We start from the raw sequence: 8,916 nt of genomic DNA on the forward strand, positions 1-8,916 counted from the left end.
ACACCACCACACAACATTATCCGCTGCTCCTCAGATTGCTTGTGTGCATTAACGAGGTGCATCCATGTCTGCTAACTAATGACGATGTAATGATCAGTGCTTTCATGATAAAGTCGTCAGAAGGCATGACATTTACACATTCGAAGTATTAGGAGGACCTCTGCCACCCATTCACTCAGGTGAACTGCAGGTTCCTCCTCATGAGTTTGTCCATTTGAGAAACTCAGTGTAATAACAGTAATCGTCAATGAGAACTGTCAACTTGTCACTTATTTACGTCTTGGACAGAAACTTTGCAGCATCAGTTTTAGTGAGTCCTGCATTAGTAAATCTCCCATAAAGGTAATAAATAATTATCTGGCCCTTGTGCTGCTGAAACCTTTTGAAATTATACCAAATTAAACCCAAATGTATGCAATAAGCTGCATTACAAACACAAAGTCTACTTTTCTGTTGTGACGTAATGCAGGTCTACTTATGCTATTTAAGCATCTAAAACAAGAGTAAGTTTGTGTTATGTTAGTTTAATGTTTGTCTTTGTTAGAACCATTTCACTTCATTCAATAGACATTCAGTATGTGTAGACTGACTTATAAAAATGTAGCATTTTACATTTGTATTTTTCATGGTGTAGATATATTATGTATTTGTTCCTGGAAGCTGTATTATAAAGAATCTAAGATTTAAAACAACTTTTTTTTTTTTGGCTAACAATGCTTCGGTTGCTTAGCTTTGTTTCAAGATTTTGCAAAAATGGCCGAGTGAGTCTGAGCAGCAGTTTTATTTTTGGCCGTTCAAACTTTCTTATGAAGTTGGGATGCAGCTCTCTGGGGATTTTCATGAGCCCATTTCTGTGTAAAGATGTTTATCTTTATGGCTTTTGCGAGAATGAGGAGCTTAACCCCATAACAAGCAGACATCTTATAGTTGATCTGAGCATCATTAGTCCACATTAATAACCCATGGAAGTGCAAATAGCTTTTTTTTTTATCATCTCAATTACATGACATCTGAGGTCTCTATCTAAAGATGACTCTCTTTAGAGATGAGACGGGCTCTGTGACTTCGAGGTTCTTGTTTTTGTGTGCGCATCTGACAAAAAAAAAATCCTGGTGCTAAAGAATGTGCACGCATGCGTGTGCACACACATACACACACCAGCCATCTGAACTAAAAAGGATGCCATTGCCCATTAGAGAGATGGATTGACAGGAGTGCAGAATAAATCTTTGTGGCAGTGAGTCAGAAATATAAATAGAGCACCTAAGATAGATTTGTCTCTGGTGTTGATGAAGTTACCTTTGGGGGTAGAGCTCTATCTTTTTAGTAATGAGGACAACCACAAACAGTTTGGTCTCCTAATGAGAAATGATAGTTTTGCAGGTGCCATACAAAAATGCAATAGAATAACACCTCAGTTAAGCATTTTCCAGTGTGATTCTCAACAAAAATGCCAGAAGTGGGATTCATTTGTGAAAGAATCAGCCCCACCTGGTGGCTTTGATGCACACTATGCTCTCCTACACATGGGGATGAGAAACTGTTCCACATTATTATCAGTTATCCACAGCACCTCTGTATTATTGCAATATCTCCAATGAGAGATTCGTTTTTCTGGCTGTCTTGAGTGGTTTGGACATATTACTTTATCAGCTCAGGACAGCATCAAGCCTACACATTTAAGCACAGATAGCGTTGATGCACCAAACTCTAAACAGATGCAAGAAACCCACCTTGAAATTAATTGTCTTCCGAGTGCGTCTGCTGTTAACATCAGCAGACACACTCACACGCGTAATCTTTTTTAAGTGTCTGTAATCAAAACTTCTTTTCCATAACAAAAAAAAAATCACACCATTAACAGCTGAATTATTTTAATTAGATCAATAAACGATGGTAAAATCAGGTAGGCAGGGGAGGGAATGAATGCTCTATTACCCATTTTATCATCAAAGTGAGTGCTGTGCTAATTATGCTAGCAGCACCCAGTCAGAGCAGCCCACCAGAGACTGATAACAGAGGACTGCCCAGGGTTACAGTGATTGCACACCACAAACTCCCTCTCCGCCATCTCATTGGACAGGTTGGGTTGCTGATATTCGTGCAAAAATAGGATGCATAATGATATAGAACAGCACTAAGAAGGTGAGAGATGCAGCTCTTTTTTCTTTTTAACCTTTTTTAACCTTTTTAATCCTCTTTTCTTTTGAGTTTGAGAGCTGGCATCCCGTTAGAGCTCTATCACTAATCAATGTGAGGCATTATAGGTTGTATAAATCACACTCTGACACCTGCTGTATGGGTCATTAACAGAGAACTCACCAGAGAGGAATAGACAGCGCAAACATGCAGACACACGGAGCAGAAATGTCTGAAGCTCGGGCTGAGGCATTGGTACCAAAACACTACTATGATGATCAAGGAGCTGATCGATGGGAAGATTTGGTGCAACTCAGTGAGGTCACACGCTAAATGACTATAGGCATTTCTCAATTTGTAAAGCAAATATTGCTTTTGCTTTGCTGCGAAGATACACTCACTGTCTCGCTGCTTTCTAATAATGCTATGTAATCTAGGCTCAAATGATTATTTGCAATTTGCGGCTACCAAACAACCACAGACTACCGGAGGTGTTTCTCAAATATTAGGAGGCAAATAATAAAAAAAAGAGGTTCCTGTGAAAATTTTTAATTGAGGATGTAGTTATTCTGCCCGAAAAGGCATGCAGGAAAGTGCACACGCAGGCATTTGTAACCTGAGTGTGGTACAGAGGGGGACCATCTGAAGACTCGCAGGCCCTTTGATGTCTCCTGAATACAGGCATAATGCATGTGTAATTAATAAGCCATTTGCATATGATGAACTAGGGCACTTAGTCAATGTTCTCGGGATACAAATACCTGAGGAAAACAATAACAACAGAGAACATTAAAAAAGGGAGTCTACGCAAAAAAAGACAAATCTATGGCCCGCTTCGGATTAGAAATACATTAGCAGCTAATTATGTCCTAATTGCCAATATTTTAGCAGGTGTTTGTACTTAACCAGTGGTAATGCCCTCCTGGAACAAGCTCATCAGGGCTATTCTCAGGTGAATTTCTGCAGTCCTGGATGATTATGATGCGACAAGATGGACTCATGGTCAAAAAACACGGGTAATAATGAGGCTGCTGAATAGGACAACAGTAACAGCAAAAAAACAACAGCATCAATAATAATGATAATAATATGAACAGTAATGGTACTTCTAATAATGATCTAAGAAGATGAAGAAAAGAAGGAGAAGAAGCAGAGAAAGAGGAAAAATAGTAATTCAGTGGTATTTATAATAAAATATAAATGTAACCATGACAATTCTAAACTGTAACTGGTGGTGGGATATTAGTGCTGAGAGCACACAGTTCAAAGAGGAGTATTAATTTTTTGGCCAAATATTTTCAAAGCAATCAAAGACTCTGGGAGGTGGAATTCTCTTACCTAATCAAACAGCAAATGTAACCCGGCGCTTGATTAAATATTGAGCTTAGAAGTTTCAGATATCTTTTTTCATCGGCCTGCTGGCATTTGGCAGCAAGGGAGCATCAAACTCCCATAAGTCCCTGGAGTTGGTCCGCTCTGGAAAAGTGCTGAGCCGGCAGATCAAACTGTGGAAAAGCCACGGAGCGAAAGGAAAAGAACCACAAGCATACATCAGCTGAGCGTCGTCTTCACATCTGACACGTTAGTTTGTGATGAGGTCCGGATGAGTGATACTGTGGAAAGTTAACTTGGGTCGTAGCTGGTGAATCACAGAATTGTGATTGTGTTTAGCATTGTGTGATAAGTTATCTGGTAAAAGACAGAATTAAGATTTGTTGTAATAGGTTGTTTTTCACATGAGACATTTTGACATGTCACAGTGGGAAAAGCACAGGTGTAGTTAATAAAATTAATGATGGCTGGATTCCATTTAGCTGCTTCAGTTGTCATGACTTAGTAAGACACTTAAACTGAGTCGTTGTTAAAGTTGTAATAATAATATTTTCATGAGATCAAACCCTGTTTTTGATGCAATTTATGGTGGGCATTTTTCAGGACTAGCCATTCAATGTATTTACATTCTGTAATCACCTTTCATTATAGTGTTTTTTTATTACTAGCAGCAGAGTCCTCCGTTCTCGTGCTGCAGTCAAATTACCACCCGAGGGATTCCCAGGAAACAATGTCAGCTTCTCCATTGCTGTTCACTTTTCCACAACTGCATCAGCTATGTGAAGTCACAGATACTGCAATTACAGTATTTCCTGCTGCTGCTTCACATTAAAAGCATTCAGTTGGTGAAACACAGGGTGGCTTTTATTGTGAACCTAACAGGAAACACAGTGTTTGTCCCTGATATTTAGGGCTGATAATGATTGTTTGTCAAAAATGGGCCTACAAGACAGCGGAACATGGTTTGGTTGCACTGCAAACACATACACCAGTTAATGTCTGTTGTCGTTCGTAGTGCCTGTGCTTGTGCTTGTGCCAGTCAAAGTGTCTGCTGTGAAAATGCACAGATTCGCCCTGTACATCACCCACTCAGCTTGTGGTTCATAGAAATGCAGATTTACACTAAGGCCTTCTGAGACTTATAATTGCACATATCCTTGTGTGTTATTCAAGCTACCCTAAACAGTCCTACAGGTCCTTTGATATTCGCCTCTTAGTTTCATAAGTCCTAAATACCATTTTCCCAGTTCCCGACTCAATACCCAGAGTTGCATCAAATATCTGTTCAACTTTTCCTCCATCTTTTTTTTTTTTTTTTTTTTTGTTCTACTCCCCACTCTTACCATTGTATTGTTCGACCTTGAGTGAGATGCTGTCAGGCGCTTTTTAGAACATAAGCGTTGCAGTTTCCCATAATCCACTGGGAGTGTTGAGGTGAGAGCTGTGGCCCAGTAGCACTCTGAGTGGCTGGCAGCGGATCAAAAGCAAACGAGGTTCCTGAGCTCATTCCAATTATAACAGCACACACTATCAACTACAAATACAAACAGCACGTAAGTGATAGCGCTGGTGGCCTGGAGGACTGCTGCCAGAGAGCAGGCAGCATGCTAATCAGGATACCTCTTGCCATGGGCTATTTAGGGAATAGCCTCTTATCCCACCAATTCCCCATGCCTTAGCCAGGGAAACGAAAGAGAAAAAGGGGAGTGAATTCCCTGAGTGCACAATCCAAGGACAAAATATTAGAAAATGGATCTTTATCTTTGCTCTCGGCCAATATCCATATTAATTACAAAAAAAAACATTGCATATGTACTGAATAAAATATAAAGAGAATTTGTCAAACACATACAGCTACAAATTATGACCACCCTCTATAATTGCCTTTTCTTATGATGTTAATTTAATCATCAAACAGAAGTAAAATCATGTTGGACAAAGGAAAATATTACCATGATTTTCCTTCACAAAGAATTTAATTGTCTTCATATTTCAAGCTAAGCTCACATCGGCTTTTGTTGGCTTCACTAAGCTGGCATCACACACTCCACCCTACGGTTTAACCTTTGCAAAAGCAGGATGTGGAAAAACAAGATCCTCCGTCATTTGCACATCACCTCACACTGCTTGTTGCAATTAGTCTGATTATTCATAACAACATCTTCCCAAGCATCCCATTGTAGTCGGCCAATCCGGGAAAGTGATTTATATCCGGCCGACTGTCATGGGGGAAGGAAGTGAGATGTTTGGAGCAGTTCTGTGGTAACGTGCACGCTCCCCCACCCGCACGGACAACCCCTCAGAGTTTGGCAACTCTCCAGAGCCATGCAGGGGCGGCGGAGTACAGCGGGAGCCTGAGAGAGAAGCACACATTGTGCACCGCGGGACCCCACCAGCCCCGGCCTGAAGGCACAACTCTCAAGGACATGGAGAACTGGGGCAGAGAACTTCCAGGCTTCCCACTGGTAGGGCAGGCTGAGAAAAAAGAGGCAAAGTTTCCAAAGTGTCTCTGTCTGCTTGAGCGTAGCTGCTGAAATGTGTTGTTAGGAGAGATACATGGATCCTCTTGATCAGTAAACACTAATCATGCAAATGTTTCTTAAGCACAGACGCTGCGAGCGTGTGACATTTAAACGTGGGACAGAGGTGAACGGAAACGGAAAATTCCCACTCGAATCACATTTTGTGTCAAAAGAAGATGTGAAGGTGTTATAGTCGGGGAGATATGATTATAAAACAAAGGTCTTTACTAAAACTATGTCTGTGCACGTAGATGCACAAAACTGTGTTTGTGTTTCTATCTCAGTGTATCCAGAGTCTGATCTCCTAGTCAAATATAATTAGTGACTTGTATGACACCCCAGCAAGTGATACATTTGAATCAATGGCTCAAATAGCCTCATGGTGCCATGGAGGGAAGTGTAATTCAAGGTTTTGGAGACAAATAAAAAACGTAATCCGAAAATGGAAATTACAGCTTACTGCCGCACTAAAGCCAAGAGTTCTGTTATGCAACATTTCAAATAAGGCGACTGCAGCGTGCTGTCGAGTGAAACTGCATGAAAATCCAACATGAATGGTTCTTCTGGATGTTCCTGTGAAAGACGACAAAAATTATTTATATTCTGGTTTTTGATATAAAATCGTACAGGGGAGGCAAAGTCTTTGATGCCGCTGGAACAAGCATTGGGAGCAGCAACCATTTCCCTCATTGTCCTTCCAGTCAGGAGATCAGGTTTACTGTGGGTCAGCCCCCTCTCTCTCTACATCAGGGGGAAGGAACCACACTGATCTGAGATGGAGTACCCCCAACCAAACCTTACCACATCGACCCATGCCACCATCCTGGGCCTCTAATGGAAGTCCTGGGCATCCAGACGCCTCCCCCGCTCCGACATGGACGTCAAGTAGCGCTCTACTCATCATTGGAAGCAGCAGGCTTCACAGCCCTCCTTTTCTCTCCCTGGGACTGGCTTTTTGGGAACATTGCAGGCAGATGTGTCCAGATGAGCACGTTCTAATTTGTGGGCCCAGGTTAATGCTCCGCTGGAGGCCCCGGACGATCAATAGCTTTATTTCCCTAAAACGCCGGCATGGTGAGAACCAGCTCACGGGGTGCTTTTAATACCGCCACAGTTCTAGTGATGACTAGGCTGTATTGATTGTGCCCATGTGGAACTACGTGCGCCTTCTGGGGAAGGATCTATTTGTGTCACCCTGGGCTGGGATGGGGGCTCCACTGGAGGAGTAGAGAGCTCAGCCAATGGAGGATGCCAAAAACATCAAAACAGCCATGTTTACAGATTACCCAAAGGGAAAGCAAATTACAGCAATTATGCAGGCTGTGGGAATACTGATATCAGCATACCTGCTATTTCACCCAGAGACTACTTTTATGAGGCTAGAACACATACAAAACAGCACACTCAATTTGATTTGATGGCTAAACCCTCAACAAACGATGGGATTTAAACAAAGCACTGCACATCAGATGCATGCAAAACAATGTCTTTCTAGGGGATCACCCTGTTTGTGTATGTCAGGTCCAAAAAATCTTTTCAGTTGTTTTGAAACTAGATATAATAGCTTAGACAAATATCTGTGAGGCAAGTATGTATCTGGCAGGCGCAGTGACGAACATGTAATATTGAACATTGTCTCTACCGTAGTTTTTTTTCTCCAAACAATGGCAATTAATCATTCTTTGTAAACACTGCAAATTGCTTTACAGAAAACTCATTTAGCCTTGCAGCATTTATCTCATATATCAGCGCAGAGACAACATACAGCAGAGCCTTATCCAAATCACGGGCCTTTGTTTGCAGCTGTCGTGACATATTCATGACTGGGGCCATAATAGTCAGATTCCTGTTATATACCCCAGGGAGAGCAGAGAGAACGGTGTCACATCCAATTACTGCGGCACACTGTAGAGGTAAATCAAAACTCGTGCCATGAACTCCGGAATCTAAGGTGAGCACACACACACACAAACATGCACACACTACTTGAGCAAAGCGAGACAACAGTTATATCAACATTGATAGAATATCGGAAAACACATTCTCCCGGTAACTTGGAGGTCGTGTATGGATTATGCAGGGAAATATGATTGGCTGGAGGCTGTTGGCTGCCGTCCTTTCAAAAACATAAATTGACATACATAAGATCCAGGAGCAAGTGAGACGGATTTTTACAGTTATGGATTGCTCGCCGGTGTGCAGAAATTGAAAGTGCAGATGAGGACGATGATATGGAGGAACAATCGGGTCGCCGAGTTCACCCACACCTTCTCCTCAGCGCCTATAAGATGCGTTTCTGCGGAGTGAAATTAATGCCTTTGTCTTCTCCTCCACAGTAGTCTTTGGGAGGCCTGGTGGTTTGGTGGTTGGAGGGTATCTCAGCAGTGCATAGCCCAGTTTCACCCTGGAGCGGTGCAAAGCTCCTGCCCAATAAAACAGGCTGCATCCCCAGGGCCCCTCCCTCAAGCCTCCAGTCAGCGCTTGTTTTTGCACCATTTATTTAGTGTGACACATCTCCAATTAAACTGTGGAGGCTGCTGCATTCCCCCCATAACTACCTCTTATACCTCCCCATAGACTTTCTGTCACACTGAGAGTGTGGGTATGAGAGAGTGAAAGGGAGAGTTAGTGTGTGTGTGTGTGTGTGTGTGTGTGAAAGAGAGAGAGAGAGAGAGAGATCACATCTTGCCTGCCAGCTATGATCACAATGTCATTTTCCCCTCAGTGGTTAGGAGCCTCCTCTGAAAGGTGCCCTGAATTATAATTATCAAAATATTGAACAAGATAATCATCCTCTTAAATGATGCTGCCACTCCACTATTTGCCTTCCATCACAGAACATGCATGGAGCAATCCTCCCCTGTAAGATTTCTTAATAACTCATTTAGAACTACACAGCAAAGGACATCTTTTGTGCAAGACT

The sequence above is a fragment of the Chelmon rostratus genome, chromosome 12 (genome assembly GCF_017976325.1).
Source record: "Chelmon rostratus isolate fCheRos1 chromosome 12, fCheRos1.pri, whole genome shotgun sequence".
In the NCBI taxonomy this organism is placed as follows: domain Eukaryota; kingdom Metazoa; phylum Chordata; class Actinopteri; order Chaetodontiformes; family Chaetodontidae; genus Chelmon; species Chelmon rostratus.